The following is an 18,059-nucleotide window of genomic DNA, read 5'->3' on the forward strand; positions in this document are numbered from 1 at the left end:
AGTGGAGGTTGGTTCACAGGGTTTCCTGCCTTTTGGACCCAGCTACCCCCAGAGATAAGGCCGGTTTATGCCCTATGGAGACGGATAATTTGGAGCGTAGCGCAGTGTCTCATTGTAGTTTTTCATGCAAAAGTAGTGCCTCCTTGTAGTGCGCTCCGACATACTCCTGTGCCACATGAAAATCCTAATGCTGGATCATTCCTTGCACAGCCATGGGACCAGTGTTGTGTAGGCAATGGAGCTCGCTTGGTTTCTTGATCTGGGCTATAGTCTATGCATCAAAGTAGCCTATTTTGCATTGATAACCAATGTTGTGTCTTTGGCGATGCCGGATTAAGTGATATGACATGCTATTCTATAAAATAATTTCTCCGTAATTAATATTACTTGATTGAGCTAATCATGTAAATGTAATTAACTCGAGAGTCGGGGCACCACAAAATAATATTTATGGAGCTGTTATCTTCTGAATAAACTCTTAAAGACCTAGTAATATTTTACATCAATAGCAGTCAATATTAATCGTCATCTTATTTCAGTCTCATCTGAAAGTTGTAAATTCTTCTGCACATACCCTGGCTAACAAGTTGAATCAGCAATACAAAATTGGGTTTAATTATTTATTTACTAAATACCTAACTAATCACACAGAATTACACATACACAAAATTAAATCATGACTTGATTACAAATTACGTCATAAAGGAAAACGTCCCTAGTGGGTGGAACAGATATGACAGCTTGTTACACAAACGAAAAGGGGCTGAGTTTGAGTGAAAGAGCGAAAAGACTGAGGAACAAAAAGCGAAGCTGTGCTATCGTAAATACAGAATCTTATGCATTTTAAATTACCGCCCATTTGGAAAAGGAAAATGCAATAAATATTTACTAAGAGCTGCGCTTCGGTAGGTTGGTGGTAGATGGAAGGCTGTGTTGCCCAACCGAGTCCTTTGTCCTTTGAAGAATGAAAAATGTCTCTTCTGGTAAATTGGAATGTGTATTTGACAAATACATTTGATTTGATTTGATTTGATTTGAAGAATGTCTCTGCTGGTAAATTGTATACGTTGTAGTAACATCGTTGTGTGGTATATGGGATACTCTGACTGTTCCTTCCTAACCTGCGTTTGCAGCTTCTGTTAACTCAACGGCTAGGAGGTATCACTTCTGTAGTGAATAAAAGTTCAAAGTTCCTACCATTCACCACCAAAGCTCACACTGATGTTGGCTTCGTTCGGTAGTTATTATCTGAACCATTCTGACATAGGACCGTCTGTCACGTTCTGACCTTTATTTCCTTTGTTTTGTCATTATTTAGTATGGTCAGGGCGTGAGCTGGGGTGGGCAGTCTATGTTTGTTTTTCTATGATTTGGGTATTTCTATGTTTCGGCCTAGTATGATTCTCAATCAGAGGCAGGTGTCATTAGTTGTCTCTGATTGAGAATCATACATAGGTAGCCTGGGTTTCACTGTGTTTTTGGGTGATTGTTCCTGTCTTTGTGTTTGCACCAAATAGGGCTGTTTTAGGTTTTCACGTGTATTGTTTTGTTAGGCTGTTCATGTGTAGAGTCTTTATTAAAGTACCATGAATAACCACCATGCTGCGTTTTGGTCCACCTCTCCTTCAACTAAAGAAAACCGTTACACCGTCGTCCTCACGTCCTCGGAACAGGAGGTTATATTATCGTCAAGGCTTTATATAGGAAGGGAGAGGAGGGCGTGTTTGAAAAGTTTTATAGCCCATGTCCCTTCACAGGGGCGGGCCACTGATTGAGCAGAGCCCTACCTTATGAAAACCCAAATCTCACATTTTAGAAGATAAAATCACATTTCATCCCATCACAAATAATTTCATATTCAAACATTTAGATTGAACAACAGTTCCATGTGAATCCGATAACTCTGATGTGTAGACTTTCCACTGTAGAGTTTGTCATCTTACCATTGATGAGAATGTCTCAGATGACAACCAAACTGACATCATATTCATTAAGTACCACCGCATATGTTCAATTGGTCGGATTACCAGAATATAGTTAATTTCCCCCCACCTTCTGATGTTCCCAGAATCTCTATGTTAACCAAAGGGGTTTGCAAATGTAACATTAGTAGGGTAGAAAGAGGAAAAAGGAGGGAAGAGGTATTTATGACTGTATTAACCTACCACCAGGCCAACGTCATGACACCAAATATAATCTCAGTGACTGTTCAAAAATAAACCAAACAATATTGTACCCTTATTAGAATACCCCCCAAAATGTATTTGTTTAGAAGTAATAACTATTGATTCCTGGCTATTTGGTAAAAACAACACCATATGCTTTTTTCCCCTCATTTTTAGCTGATATGCTAGCGAATACATTGAAGCGTCATATCAAATTGGGATAATGTTGTAGGTTACACTGGCAAGTACAAGAATATTTTCCAGGGCATATTATTTAATTGCAAATCTGATTATTTCACATGGAGATGTGGGAAGCTGAAAGGCTAGCTCGCTTGCAATGTTTAGTCAACTTGCTAGCAATGGAAGACAAGACAGGATCTGCCTCATGTGGTCAGAGGTCTCGTGACCCCTTTTGCTTTCACCACAAATAAGAAGACAACAAGAAAACCTTTGTTGCTCCCTTGTGAATGTTGCAATTTGGGAGTCTGGACTGGCGAGGTATCATATTACCAAAGGGTGTGCATTGCAACAACAAAAAAATCGGACTCCACCCAGCGATCGCACTCTCTTAGATCTACACACGTGAAGCTTGTAGGGGTTCTTAGTGGTAAGCTAGTCTAGCAGTTAGCCTAGCGGTTAGCTCTCAGGACCAGCCCCACAGAATTAGCAGTTAGCCTAGCGGTTAGCTCTCAGGACCAGCCCCACAGAATTAGCAGTTAGCCTAGTGGTTAGCTCTCAGGACCAGCTCCACAGAATTAGCAGTTAGCCTAGAGGTTAGCTCTCAGGACCAGCTCCACAGAATTAGCAGTTAGCCTAGTGGTTCCACTCAGGACCAGCGCCACAGAGTTTGTGGTTAGCTAGCCTAGCGATAAGCTCCCATGACCAGCACCACAGAGTTAGCGGTTAGCCTAGCGGTTAGCTCTCAGGACCAGCACCTCCTAAAACACTCCCTTTGATTTATTAGTACAAAATCCTCAGCACCCTCAGAGTCACAGGGCGCTGGCTTCCCACTGGACCACACATCTCCGCGGTGGACAAAAGGATAGGAACTACCTCATGTTGTCAGAGGTCTGGTGACCTCACAGTTTCTCGTCCACAAAGGGGATACACTGCAAATATATCTGGAATTCTGTCAAGCACATACCTCTATGTCAACAATGGTACCTAGATACCAATTACAAACAAGAGATGTATTTGAGTTTCATTCTGTTTTTGCCAAAGAATAAAATCCAGTACCTGTGAGAGCTTACAGAGTCAGAAGTGGAGCCTTTTACTGTAATGTGTTTGTTGGTTCTGTTGGTGACCATCTACAGCTGCCATGGAAACCTTAATAATAGTAGTCCATTTAGAATCACCATGGGACCGAGCTCTCTACCTTTTACAAGAGCCAGCCACGCTGATAACCTGACCCCCCCCCCCCACACACACACACACAACACACACACACACACACACACACACAGATGAGCAACATCAATACCAGGCAGAACATTAAACATTCTCAGAATGTTGTGAGAAGGGTAATGAGTACCAAATGAGTACCTAAGCCAACGGGAACTATATACAAGTGCCTGCAGAACCTTTGGCGTTAGCTGGGCGGTATCTCCACATTGAAGTCCAAGCTGCTATTGAGACCAAAGGTTGCTTGCATTATGAGTTGAAAGTTAATATGTCAAAAATTCCCAGCAGAAAGAATCACTCAATCTTGGTTAACCATTGTGATGCAACATTAATCGGTAAGCTCTACTGACTATCTACAGGCAATAAGTAACATTTCTACTAACTATCTACTAACCCTAACCCTTACCCTTAACCTTATTCTAAACCTAACCTTGACCGTAACCTTAACAAGCGGATTCTTGTCAACACATCATTTGTTGACAGTATAAACATCCGGAGCAATCATTCTCAGGAGCAAGGCCTACATGAGAGCTTCATGACCCCACCTCCCTCCTCCCCTTTCTCTCTCTCCTTCCACTCCCTCCTTATTCTCATACCACTGGTCTTACTTCATCACATCCTTGTTGACATTCTTCCTGCCGCGGCGGTGACAAAGCCCGTCTTTCATGTTGTCCCCAGCCTGCTAGTGGCAAACAGCGCTGTCGCAATTGCCCAGGAGCACCATCTGCCAGGGCCCCTTAGAGCAGATGATAAAGTTAGCATCTTCCCACCGCATCCTCCTCATCCTACACACACACACACACACACACACACACACACACACACACACACACACACACACACACACACACACACACACACACACACACACACACACACACACACACACACACACACACACACACACACACACACACACACACACACACACACTGTTCCAGGAACTGGGCGATGAGTCAGGGGACCAGCTGAGCTCCAAGCTAGCTGACCAGGTTCACTCTACTACAGGCTCCCCTAGGGACGATGCAGAGGGTGTGTGTGAGGGCAATGAGGGGGGCGAGCGAGGAGGAGGAGGAGGAGAGGGAGGGGTGAGGTGTAAGTGCACTCTGCCTGCAGGTGTTTGAGCTCCATTGCTCTAAAAGGTCGTTTTCATGTTGTTGAATTTAGATGCACTTTTGATCTCTGAAATGGCTGCTGTCCTCACTGTGGCTCTGAGACTGCTCGGTTAAAAAAACAAGAACTCAAGTATTGTATCTGCTACATAATTGTCTTTGTTACAAAGTGGTTACTATATCTCTCAAACCTTTAAGAGCAGTTTGTCTTTACGTTGGTGACAATGAATTTGTTAATTCATCTACATTTACCTGAAATTGGCAGGTGGTGCAATTAAAATAGTCAGATATAGATTACTATAATCATATTCAGCTTAAAGCCTGATGTGTATCTTAAAACGAGTAGCGACAAATCTTTTAATGACAGCCAAAATCAGCCTCAATCTAATAATGTAGCAATCGGTCCCCAGATGATGAGCGGTGTCTGTTTTGGAACTACCTTGGAGAAACAACTGCCACACGTCTCGGATACCAGGGACTGGGAGCAAAGACTCGTCAGGAGATATTTAATTAAGACAACAGTTCAATTAACAGCTCAATTAGCCAAGGTAATTAGGGGCTCTGTTGGAACAAAAGCCTATACACACTGTGAGTGTCCCAGTGCAGGACCAGGGTAGCTAAACCCTGCTGCAGGCCACATAATCCTACTTAATCGACAAACCAAAGTCCTTGGCTCATACTGCCTGGAAGGAGAGAGGACAGGAGTAGGACTTTGTATTTTCAGTTCTATCTTTAATTTCAGTACACTGATTTCAGGCAGGCTAATTTAAGATAATGAAGCTTTGGGCTATTTGGAAGAGGATTGAGTTAACCTAAGTTTTGAGAGGTACTGTGTAACCTGGACTTTAACACACACACACACACACACACACACACACACACACACACACACACACACACACACACACACACACACACACACACACACACACACACACACACACACACACACACACACACACACACACACACACACACACACACACACACACACACACACACACACACACACACACACACACACACACACACACACACACACACACACACACACACACACCTCTGTGTTAAACATTCACAAAGGTCCTTTGTTTCAGTTGAATATGTAGCCTACCATAGCCAGTTTGCCAGGTGAGGCTCAGCCCTGGACTCCTGGTTGGAGGTCTCTGGAGGTTGGAGATGGTGGGGGGAACTCTGGCTATGTTTAGGCCTCCCAGAGTGTGCTATTACTTGGCAGAGATCTACGCCGTGAGACCCTACTCAGTCAATTAGGACCCACGCGGCAGCAGGTATAGAGCCCAATTAGCTGGCTTGCATTTTAGGCTCCTCTCTCTCCCCTCCGTGGGGCTTTGGAGCCATTAGAGGTACGGACACACACCTGATGACACGTCCATCATGATTAGACGCTGCGAGGCGTCTCTACCCTGGGGGAAGTCTGGCTGTGTGCAGGCCTGGCCCTGCTCCCCAGACCTGTTCTGTAATGAGACTAGACAGTGCAGGCTGCACCAGGACCAGATCTCCTGTTCCATCTGAGATGACCTCGCATTTGAACCCACCTCCCTATGAGGAGAAATGTCATACAGTCTCACCCAATAGCTCTGGGAATCATTTCTGCAGGGCCAATAAGAGAACATACTGGAAATTGTATATTCAGTGCTGAGGTCTGACTGTCTGTGCTTACAGAGACAGCAACAGTCATGCTACTGTTGGAGACATGCAGTATGTGTCAACTTCATACTAATCTCACATACAGCATCATTCCAAACCCCAAACCCCCTTTTTTCCAGTGGCATCTGAACTCAGGGCTTTTGGGCTGTATAAATCAGACAGGATGACTTGCTGCTTGTCCATGGCAGTTCAAGTGATGAGAGTTGTGTTGCCACATTCGGTCATACACTTCCCTGTTTGCTGTGTTACTTTGTCTATGCCCACCAGCTGTGCATCCAGACCATCTGGCAACCACAGCCTCCTTATGGCATGTGATTTGCACACAGCAGTGCCCTGACTCCCCGGCCTGACACCCCGGCTTCCTATCCCAGGCCCTCTGTGCCCGACGTTGCAGCAGCACATCCTACAGATAATCTGTGTTCCCCTCAGTCTCCGCCTCTCCTTCACCCTCCCTTCCAGCTGCTACTGGTACATGAGAAACTCTACAGCTTTCTCAGTGCCTTTAACTCGCAATTTCTCATTTAGATAACAGCCTATGTGATATTGATATGAATCAGAAACATTTATTCTACTGTCAAAATTGACTACAAACTGTAAATTTGGTAATTTTGGTTAAAAAGTCAGTCTCGTCAAAAACAGAGTTTTGTGAGACTTGTGGTTGCACATCACAATGTAAATTAAAGTTGGGGTTGTTTCCATCCTGCCCACCTGCCCGCTGCTGGCAGCACACAAGTAATCATCAATTCAGAGTGCAGCTGCACGCAACCTGATCATATTGCTTGTAGTACATTTGGGTTGACTTTGGATATCCCTCTGGCACTATTTCAGGACCATTGGGAAATTAAACAATTTACATTGGACAATATGTTAATATTCCAATAGCACCGGTACCAAAACAGGGGACTAAATCTCTTGGTGTCTTTAACTCTTTTTTAAATCTCTCAGGGCCTTTTACTCTCTTCAAATCTCTCACTGTCTTTAAGTCTCTTCAAATCTTCCAGGGCCTTTAACTGTTTCACTGCCTTTAATTGTCCCACTTCTTGGCATGGATAGAGCACCGGAGAGCTTTCTCTCTGCTTGATATATTTGGCCCATTGAATATGTTTAATCCTTTATTGCAGAGGACAATTAGTTTTTCATGAGCATGGCCTTATTTCTATTACAGGATGACTCTCATTCATATTCCATTCACCCAGTTCAATGTAAGAGCGATAGGTTTAGGCTACTACATGATACTCAAATGTTCCCGATACCCATCATGAGGTTGCTACAACTTAGCCTATGAATGAAAGTTTACAACGTAGGTGCACAGGTTGAGAGACAAATTTGAGGCAACAGAGAGTGACATATGGACAGACAGTGACATTCAATACCGCCTTGCACACTCTTGCCTGCATCTAGCTAATGTAGGGTGTAATCATTAGTCCAACAGTTGCAAACAAGAGTTTCTATTGGACAAATTCAGGTATGTTTATCCCCGTTTGGTTCTGTTTGCTTCCGTTTAAGAAACGTTTTTCAACAGAATTGTTGGAATAAATACACCCCAGATCATGCGTAAATACAATTCACTTTCATAGCAGCCACGTTGTATTCCTTCGATGCGCTCTCCTCTTCTCACCTTGTTCCTTCGCTTGTGGACTTCAATGCACAACACATCAGCTGTATGTGACCAGGCGGGAAAACCTTTCCAAGCCAAACCGCTACACACAGCCTACATTGTTGTCACCATATTAGCTAAAGTAACATCATAGAACAAACACGATAGTAAACCCGCTACAATCATTATTGTACAGTTAGTAAGCAGTTACACCAAAAGCTTACCTTGACTTGGAAGAGTTCCAGTGTTGTGTTGGATAGTCATAGCCAGCTAGCAAACATGGCACCCCTCTGTTTGAGCAGGGTGTTTCAGTAGGCTAAACTAGCTAGCTGCATTTGCTAGTTTGCAAAATAGTGTGTTTTAATCAATTGATTGGTGACAAGTGATTATATTTACTATAGTTTTATCTGAAAAGGATAACTTTTTAAATATTTTACAATTTACATTTTAATGAAATTCACTGAGGAGGATGGTCCTCCCCTTCCTCCTCTGAGTAGCCTCCTCTGCTTTACTGCATGGACTGTGGAAAGAGACGTCATTATGTGAACTTGGGTTGTTGTCACAACTAAAGCCAAGGTGATTATAAACACGGCTATTTACAGAAAAGGAATATCAGTGGGATAGGGGGCCAGAGGGAAATTGACTGCCGCAAATGACTGCCGCTATGAACCTCATGTTCTTCTCTCTATTATCACCTGCGGTAAGGGTTCATTTTGAGCTGCGACTTCATGACTGTGTTCACTCACACAGAGCAGCAGTGTTGTTCAGAGAGAGAGTGAGAGAGAGAGAGAGAGAGAGAGAGAGAGAGAGAGAGAGGGAGAGGGAGAAGGAAAGAGGGAGAAAGAGAGAGGGAGAAAGAGAGAGAGAGAGAGAGAGAGAGAGAGAGAGAGAGAGAGTGAGAAAGCGAGAGGGGCAGAAAGAGAGAGAGAAAGAGAGAGGGAGAAAGAGAGAGGGAGAAAGAGAGCAGGAGAAAGAGAGCGGGAGAGAGAGATGGAGGAAGAGAGATGGAGAGAGAGAAAGTGAGAGGGAGAAAGAGAGAGAGAGAATGAGAGAGAGAGAGAGAGAGGGAGAAAGAGAGAGAAAGAGAGAGGGAGAATGAGAGAGGGAGAAAGAGAGAGAAAGAGAGAGGGAGAAAGAGAGAGAGAGAAAGAGAGAGGGAGAAAGAGAGAGAGAAAGAGAGAGGGAGAAAGAGAGAGAGAAAGAGAGAGGGAGAAAGAGAGAGAGAAAGTGAGAGGGAGAAAGAGAGAGGGAGAAAGAGAGAGAGAAAGAGAGAGGGAGAAAGAGAGAGGGAGAAAGAGAGAGAAAGAGAGAGGGAGAAAGAGAGAGGGAGAAAGAGAGAGAGAGAGAGAGAGAGAGAGAAGGGGAGAAGAGAGAGTGAGAAAGAGAGAGAAAGAGAGAGAAAGAGAGCGGGAGAAAGAGAGAGGGAGAGAGAGAGAAAGAGAGAGAGAGAGAGAGAGAGAGAGAGAGAGCGAGCTGTGAGATCCTGAGTTATAGTGAATGGAGGAGTCAGACTTGGTGAGGGTCACTCAGCTCAGCATCCAACACTACACACAACCGTGTGTCATCTCACAACACAGTGCTGAGAGCTACACCAGGTGACGCACAGCGAATCAGTGATTAAACGCAGAGTCACATTTTTCAAGACACAGGAAATTAATTTATTTGAACTGAATACAAGATCTGATACATAAAATAATGGTTGAATGATTCAAATGTGAATTTTCAAATTGTACAGCAACCTGCTGTATATGCAAGTGTGTATGTGTTCAAGTGTGGCTCTATGAGTGTTTGTTAAACTATATGTTTTAAATACTTTTACACATATTTTTTCTGACCTTACCTCTTGAGTTTTTGTCTGTGTTCATGTGTGTGAGTGTATGTGTGTGTGTGTGTGTGTGTGTGTGTGTGTGTGTGTGCTTGAGCAGTGGTGTAAAGTACTTAAGTAAAAATACTTCAAAGTACTACATAAGTCATTTTGGGCATCTGTACTTTACTTTAATATTTATCTTTTTGACAACTTTTACTTTTCCGTTACTACAGAAAATAATGCACTTTTTACTCCATTCATTTTCCCTGACACCCAAAAATACTCGTTACATTTTCAATGCTTAGCAGGACAGGAAAATTGCCCAATTCATACAATTATCAAGCGAACATCCCTGGTCATCCCTACTGCATCTAATCGACTCACTAAACACAAATGCTTTGTTTGTAAATTATGTCTGAGTGTTGAAGCGTGCCCCTGGCTATCCATAAATATATTTTTGTTGTTGAAAATGCTGACGTCTGGTTTGCTTAATATGAGGAATTTGAAATGATTTATACTTTAACTTTTGTTACTTAAGTATATTTAAAACCAAATACTTTTAGACTTTAACTCAAGTATTATTTTACTAGGTGACTTTTCCTTTTACTTGAGTCATTTTCTATTAACGTATCTTTAGTTCTACTCAAGTATGACAGTTGGGTACTTTTTTCACCACTGTGCTTGAGTGTGTATGTACTTGAGTCTGTACGCATATGGGTGAACAACGGGTTTGAAGAGACTGATACGAGGAACTGTGGCTTGCCAGAAATAGGTCAGCCATTACGCCCTGGGGCTGCCTCCACAGTTTGCATGTTAATCATCAACATACTCCTCTTTCTCGCTTTCTTCTTTTGGTATTTTCCTCTCAGTTAATGCCATTCAGCTCCGCTTCTCCCCATCAGCTCTCTGCCGTCTCAACATACGCTCTCTATATTAAACATTAATGATGATAATACCAAGTGGATCCATATCAGAGGTTTTGTTTGAAGAGAAGACTGGGGAGAATTCCTGTGGTGGTTCCTGTAATTGGCCTTCAGCCATTCCTCTGGCCTTGTGCTCTTTGAATAATGCATGGGGCCTTTTTTAATGAAGGCCAATGTTTGTTGTTTTACTTCTGTGGGATGTAGGGTGAAATTAGCATAGTCCCGCATCTGCATCTTAATAAAGGAATGTGTAATAAGGATTGGCCATACTCACAGCTAGACCTGAGGAAATGAGGAAAAGCTACGCTAAGATTAGCCTCAGCTTGTGGTCTAGCTCAACTAGCATAGGCCTACTTAAGTATGTATAAAGAATTGCTTCTAGTCCGCTGTTTGAGGAACAGTGCCATACCTTTTAAGAGGCAAGTGCTCAAAATAAAAAAGGGCACCCCTCCCGCTTGAAATTCATATATCGAAATTCATGGTAAAATAAAGGGTTACAAAAATAGAACAAAATAGAACATATCAAATGCCTCTGTATCGGAAATGTTATTTATGTTTTAGCATAGGCTTTCTGCAACAACACTCACTCATCATCAGAAATTGTAAGTAAGCTAGTTCCAGTGACGTCTAAATACACGATTGACATCAGGAAAAGAGTGTGTCAGCTGATCATTCATGTTGATGATTGATGGTAATCTGCTCGTTAGCTAGTTAGCTAGCTCGGGCGCAATCAACATAAAGGGCAGACTGGGAAGATCGTCAGGTGCAACCAATGGATGGGTGGTGGCGAACTTTACACGACTTCCAGGTATTGGGTTCTGAACAACAATGAAAATAAAATAAAAAATGATATATATATATATAGAGAGAGAGAGAGAGAGAGAGATTTTTTATTTTAATTTTAATTGTTTTTCGGAACTGTTTGGGGAAATTATACCACCACCTAAAATGTCACTTTGGAGACTGGAATGGCAAAGGGACATGTGCTTCGTGTGAGGATCGACGCCGGAGACAGGAAGCAGGCACAGGGAGAACATGGATAACGGACATAAAACAGGACAGGAACAGCGTCTGTACAGGGGACAAAGAAACAACATCAATGCAGACACAGGGAACAAACAGAGAGATAAAGGGAACAAACGGAGAGATAAAGGGAACAAACGGAGAGATAAAGGGAACAAACAGAGAGATAAAGGGAACAAACAGAGAGATAAAGGGAACAAACAGAGAGATAAAGGGAACAAACAGAGAGATAAAGGGAACAAACGGAGAGATAAAGGGAAGGCAATCAAATAATGACGAAGGGGACCAGTGTGCGTAATGACAGGCAGTTTGTAGCCCTCGAGCGCAGGAGAGCGGGAAGAGGCGTGACAGCCTGCACAGGTAGAGCCCTATCTTTGCAGGTGTATGGTGAGGAATATTGGTTCAAAGGTTTTCTGTTAATGGTCCCGCACAGTCATCCTATTTCCCAAGTAAAAATAGCCTTTGAATGACCAAAACATCACCCAGAATATTTTGACGCTATTAAAATGCTTAGAATTGAACAAATTGTACCTTTTCTCTCATCTCCAACTATCAGGAAGCCTGAAAGAACAGGCTGAGTGGGCGGGGAGATTATATTCATGAGCTCGCCTTGACTGACAGCTCTTTGAAACACCCTTGTGATCGTTGCCAGGTAACAAGGTAAACAATGGGCCAAATGTCATTGATGATCAGGTATACAATGGGCCACATGTTATTCCGAGCCTAAATAGTGTGCTTCACTCAATTTTCTCTGCAAAATGCTCTTATAGTCAACAGAGCTGATCATGGACTGCTGGATATCAGACAAACTGCAGCAATACACAACTGTATTTCTATTGTTTTGTAGCTGATGACAGAATACAGTTCACTGATATACTTCTTCACAATAATTTTGTTGTGCACTTTTTTGTGAAACTTTTCAATGTTTGTATTTGGAATTTTTGTGTGCCTGAAATGCTCAATTGATTTGAAATGAATAACTATGACTTCCACTATGCTGGGTCTGTCTTTACAACATATCCCCCCTTCTTTGCCAGGGGAAAGCTGGTTTTGTGTCGCAGCATTCCTGCTGACATGGTTGCCTGGGAAGCTGTGCAAACAGACTAGATGTTGAATTTTCTAAAATGACTATGACTACAGCTAGATGATGGTGGAAAGACAAGAAGAGATGGAGAGTGAAATAATAACCCCCCCCCCCCCCATCACCATAATGAGCCCAAATGACACGAGCTACATCAACTGTAAGACAACAACCCACACAATCGAATAGCAGAAAGTGGTTTTCAGAAGTAAATTATAAATACTATATACACCGCAACTCCTTTTGTGGACAACATTTCTTTGTGTCTGCTGTGTGCTGGTTGTTCTTAGACTAAATGTAGGATTCTAAGGGATGGAAGAACAAAAACCATATAGTGACTATCAGGTGTGTTACAGAAAATAGAACATTCACAAGTCAAAGCAGCCACAGTTAGAGCCACAGTGACAGCCACAGTTACAGCCACAGCTACAGCCACAGCCACAGTTACAGCCACAGCCACAGCCACAGTTACAGCCACAGCTACAGCCACAGTTACAGCCACAGTTACAACCACAGCTACAGCCACAGTTACAGTTACAGCCACAGCTACAGCCACAGCTACAGCCACAGTTACAGCCACAGTTACAGCCACAGTTACAACCACAGTTACAGCCACAGTTACAGCCACAGTTACAGCCACAGCTACAGCCACAGCTACAGCCACAAAAACAGCTACAGCTACAGCCACAGCTACAGCCACAGCTACAGCCACAGCTACAGCCACAGCTACAGCCACAGTTACAGCCACAGCCACAGCCACAGCCACAGTTACAGCCACAATTACAGCCACAGTTACAGCCACAGTTACAGCCACAGCTACAGCCACAAAAACAGCTACAGTTACAACCACAGCTACAGCCACAGTTACAGTTACAGCCACAGCTACAGCCACAGCTACAGCCACAGTTACAGCCACAGCTACAGCCACAGTTACAGCCACAGTTACAGCCACAGCTATCGCCACAGTTACAGCCACAGTTACAGCCACAGCTACAGCCACAGCTACAGCCACAAAAACAGCTACAGCTACAGCTACAGCCACAGTTACAGCCACAGTTACAGCCACAAAAACAGCTACAGTTACAGCCACAGCTACAGCCACAGTTACAGCCACAGTCACAGCCACAGCCACAGCCACAGTTACAGCCACAGTTACAGCCACAGCTATCAGCCACAGTTACAGCCACAGTTACAGCCACAGCTATCGCCACAGTTACAGCCACAGTTACAGTCACAGTTACAGCCACAGTTACAGCCACAGCTACAGCCACAGTTACAGCCACAGTTACAGCCACAGTTACAGCCACAGCTACAGCCACAGCTACAGCCACAGTTACAGCCACAGTTACAGCCACAGTTACAGCCACAGTTACAGCCACAGTTACAGCCACAGTTACAGCCACAGTTACAGCCACAGCTACAGCCACAGTTACAGCCACAGTTACAGCCACAGTTACAGCCACAGTCACAGCCACAGTTACAGCCACAGTTACAGCCACAGCAGTTACAGCCACAGTTACAGCCACAGTTACAGCCACAGCTACAGCCACAGTTACAGCCACAGCTACAGCCACAGTTACAGCCACAGTTACAGCCACAGCTCACAGCCACAGTTACAGCCACAGTTACAGCCACAGCCACAGCTCACAGTTACAGCCACAGCTACAGCCACAGTTACAGCCACAGTTACAGCCACAGTTACAGCCACAGTTACAGCCACAGCTACAGCCACAGCTACAGCCACAGTTACAGCCACAGTTACAGCCACAGTTACAGCCACAGCCACAGCCACAGCTACAGCCACAGCTACAGCCACAGTTACAGCCACAGCTACAGCCACAGCTACAGCCACAGCCACAGCCACAGTTACAGCCACAGCTACAGCCACAGTTACAGCCACAGCTACAGCCACAGTTACAGCCACAGCTACAGCCACAGCTACAGCCACAGCCACAGCCACAGTTACAGCCACAGTTACAGGCACAGTTACAGCCACAGTTACAACCACAGTTACAGCCACAGCTACAGCCACAGTTACAGCCACAGTTACAGCCACAGCTACAGCCACAGCTACAGCCACAGTTACAGCCACAGCTCCAGTTACAGCCACAGCTACAGCCACAGCTACAGCCACAGCCACAGCCACAGCCACAGTTACAGCCACAGCTACAGCCACAGCTACAGCCACAGTTACAGCCACAGCTACAGCCACAGCTACAGCCACAGCTACAGCCACAGTTACAGCCACAGTTACAGCCACAGCTACAGCCACAGTTACAGCCACAGTTACAGCCACAGTTACAGCCACAGTTACAGCCACAGTTACAGCCACAGTTACAGCCACAGCTATCGCCACAGTTACAGCCACAGTTACAGCTACAGCCACAGTTACAGCCACAGTTACAGCCAGAGTTACAACCACAGTTACAGCCACAGCTACAGCCACAGCTCAAGTTACAGCCACAGCTACAGCCACAGCTACAGCCACAGCTACAGCCACAGCTACAGCCACAGCTACTGCCACAGTTACAGCCACAGCTACAGCCACAGTTACAGCCACAGTTACAGCCACAGCTATCTCCACAGTTACAGCCACAGTTACAGCCAGAGTTACAACCACAGTTACAGCCACAGCTACAGCCACAGCTCAAGTTACAGCCACAGCTACAGCCACAGCTACAGCCACAGCTACAGCCACAGCTACTGCCACAGTTACAGCCACAGCTACAGCCACAGTTACAGCCACAGTTACAGCCACAGCTACAGCCACAGCTACAGCCACAGTTACAGCCACAGTTACAGCCACAGCTACAGCCACAGCTACAGCCACAAAAACAGCTACAGCTACAGCTACAGCCACAGTTACAGCCACAGCTACAGCCAGAAAAACAGCTACAGTTACAGCCACAGCTACAGCCACAGTTACAGCCACAGTCACAGCCACAGTCACAGCCACAGTTACAGCCACAGCCACAGCCACAGTTACAGCCACAGTTACAGCCACAGTTACAGCCACAGCTATCGCCACAGTTACAACCACAGTTACAGTCACAGTTACAGCCACAGTTACAGCCACAGCTACAGCCACAGTTACAGCCACAGTTACAGTCACAGTTACAGCCACAGTTACAGCCACAGTTACAGCCACAGCTACAGCCACAAAAACAGCTACAGTTACAGCCACAGCTACAGCCACAGTTACAACCACAGTTACAACCACAGTTACAGCCACAGCTACAGCCACAGCTACAGCCACAGTTACAGCCACAGCTACAGCCACAGTTACAGCCACAGTTACAGCCACAGTTACAGCCACAGCTACAGCCACAGCTTCAGTTACAGCCACAGCTACAGCCACAAAAACAGCTACAGTTACAGCCACAGCTACAGCCACAGTTACAGCCACAGTTACAGCCACAGCTATCGCCACAGTTACAGCCACAGTTACAGTCACAGTTACAGCCACAGTTACAGCCACAGTTACAGCCACAGCTACAGCCACAGTTACAGCCACAGTTACAGCCACAGTTACAGCCACAGCTACAGCCACAGTTACAGCCACAGCTACAGCCACAGTTACAGCCACAGTTACAGCCACAGTTACAGCCACAGCTACAGCCACAGTTACAGCCACAGTTACAGCCAGAGTTACAACCACAGTTACAGCCACAGCTACAGCCACAGCTCCAGTTACAGCCACAGCTACAGCCACAGTTACAGCCACAGCTACAGCCACAGTTACAGCCACAGTTACAACCACAGTTACAGCCACAGCTACAGCCACAGCTCCAGTTACAGCCACAGCTACAGCCACAGCTACAGCCACAGCCACAGCCACAGTTACAGCCACAGCCACAGTCACAGCCACAGTTACAGCCACAGCCACAGCCACAGTTACAGCCTCAGCCACAGTTACAGCCACAGCTACAGCCACAGTTACAGCCACAGTTACAGCCACAGCTACAACCACAGTTACAGCCACAGCCACAGCTACAGCCACAAAAACAGCTACAGTTACAGCCACAGCTACAGCCACAGTTACAGCCACAGTTACAGCCACAGCTACAACCATAGTTACAGCCACAGCTACAGCCACAAAAACAGCTACAGCTACAGCCACAGCTACAGCCACAGCCACAATTACAGCCACAGCTACAGCCACAGTCACAGCCACAGTTACAGCCACAGCTACAGCCACAGTTACAGCCACAGTTACAGCCACAGTTACAGCCACAGCTACAGCCACAGTTACAGCCACAGTTACAGCCACAGCTACCGTGTCAGACTCATCAAACGCTGATACTTACATTATGGTCAGCACTTGCAAGATCTACTGATCCACTGTCAATGATGGTACATAATCCGTCTTCAGGATTAGCTTCCTGGCAAGACGCAATGAATGTTCTCCTCAAATGATAAAGCAACTTTGCTCGAACTGTCACTGCACATGTGACTTTTCGGTGCAGCCTGTCCACCAGAAATTAAAAGCAGCCACTGCTGTCAGATGTCTTAGTTCTTTGGAAAATGGTGAAATATTAAATTAACACTATGGCTTCCAGTTACAACACAGTGGGCTTTTTCTGGCATGCTGGTAGGTAGTCTGCTAGCTACAAGACACAACACAGTGGGCTTTTTCTAGCATGCTGGTAGGTAGTCTGCTAGCTACAAGACACAACACAGTGGCTTTTTCTAGCATGCTGGTAGGTAGTCTGCTAGCTACAAGTCACAACACAGCTGGCTAAGGTAAAGTAGACTGCTAGCTACAAGACACAACACAGTAGGCTTTTTCTGGCATGCAACACAGTGGCTTTTTCTAGCATGCTGGTAGGTAGTCTGCTAGCTACAAGACACAACACAGTGGCTTTTACTAGCATGCTGGTAAGTAGTCTGCTAGCTACAAGACACAACACAGTGGGCTTTTTCTGGCATGCTGGTAGGTAGTCTGCTCGCTACAAGACACAACACAGTGGGCTTTTTTCTACCATTCTGGTAAGTCGTCTGCTAGCTACAAGACACAACACAGTGGGCTTTTTCTGGCATGCTGGTAGGTAGTCTGCTAGCTACAAGACACCACACAGTGGGCTTTTTCTGGCATGCTGGTAGGTAGTCTGCTCGCTACAAGACACAACACAGTGGGCTTTTTCTGGCATGCTGGTAGGTAGTCTGCTAGCTACACGACACAATGCAGATGAAAAGGGGCTAGTTACCGGTATCGTTCTGCCATGTTCTGCTTTAGCTACAGTGTATTCAGAAAGTATTCAGACCCCTTGACTTTTTCCACA

The 18,059-nt window shown here is 45.0% G+C and overlaps 1 pseudogene; it reads left to right on the plus strand.

The window, feature by feature from the left end:
* The first annotated feature begins 9,064 nt into the window (after window positions 1–9,064).
* The window catches only part of LOC135507414 (trichohyalin-like), a 38,195-nt pseudogene continuing 29,200 nt past the window's right edge, over window positions 9,065–18,059 (plus strand).

This window comes from Oncorhynchus masou, chromosome 21, assembly GCF_036934945.1.
Source record: "Oncorhynchus masou masou isolate Uvic2021 chromosome 21, UVic_Omas_1.1, whole genome shotgun sequence".
NCBI classification, from domain to species: Eukaryota; Metazoa; Chordata; class Actinopteri; order Salmoniformes; family Salmonidae; genus Oncorhynchus; species Oncorhynchus masou.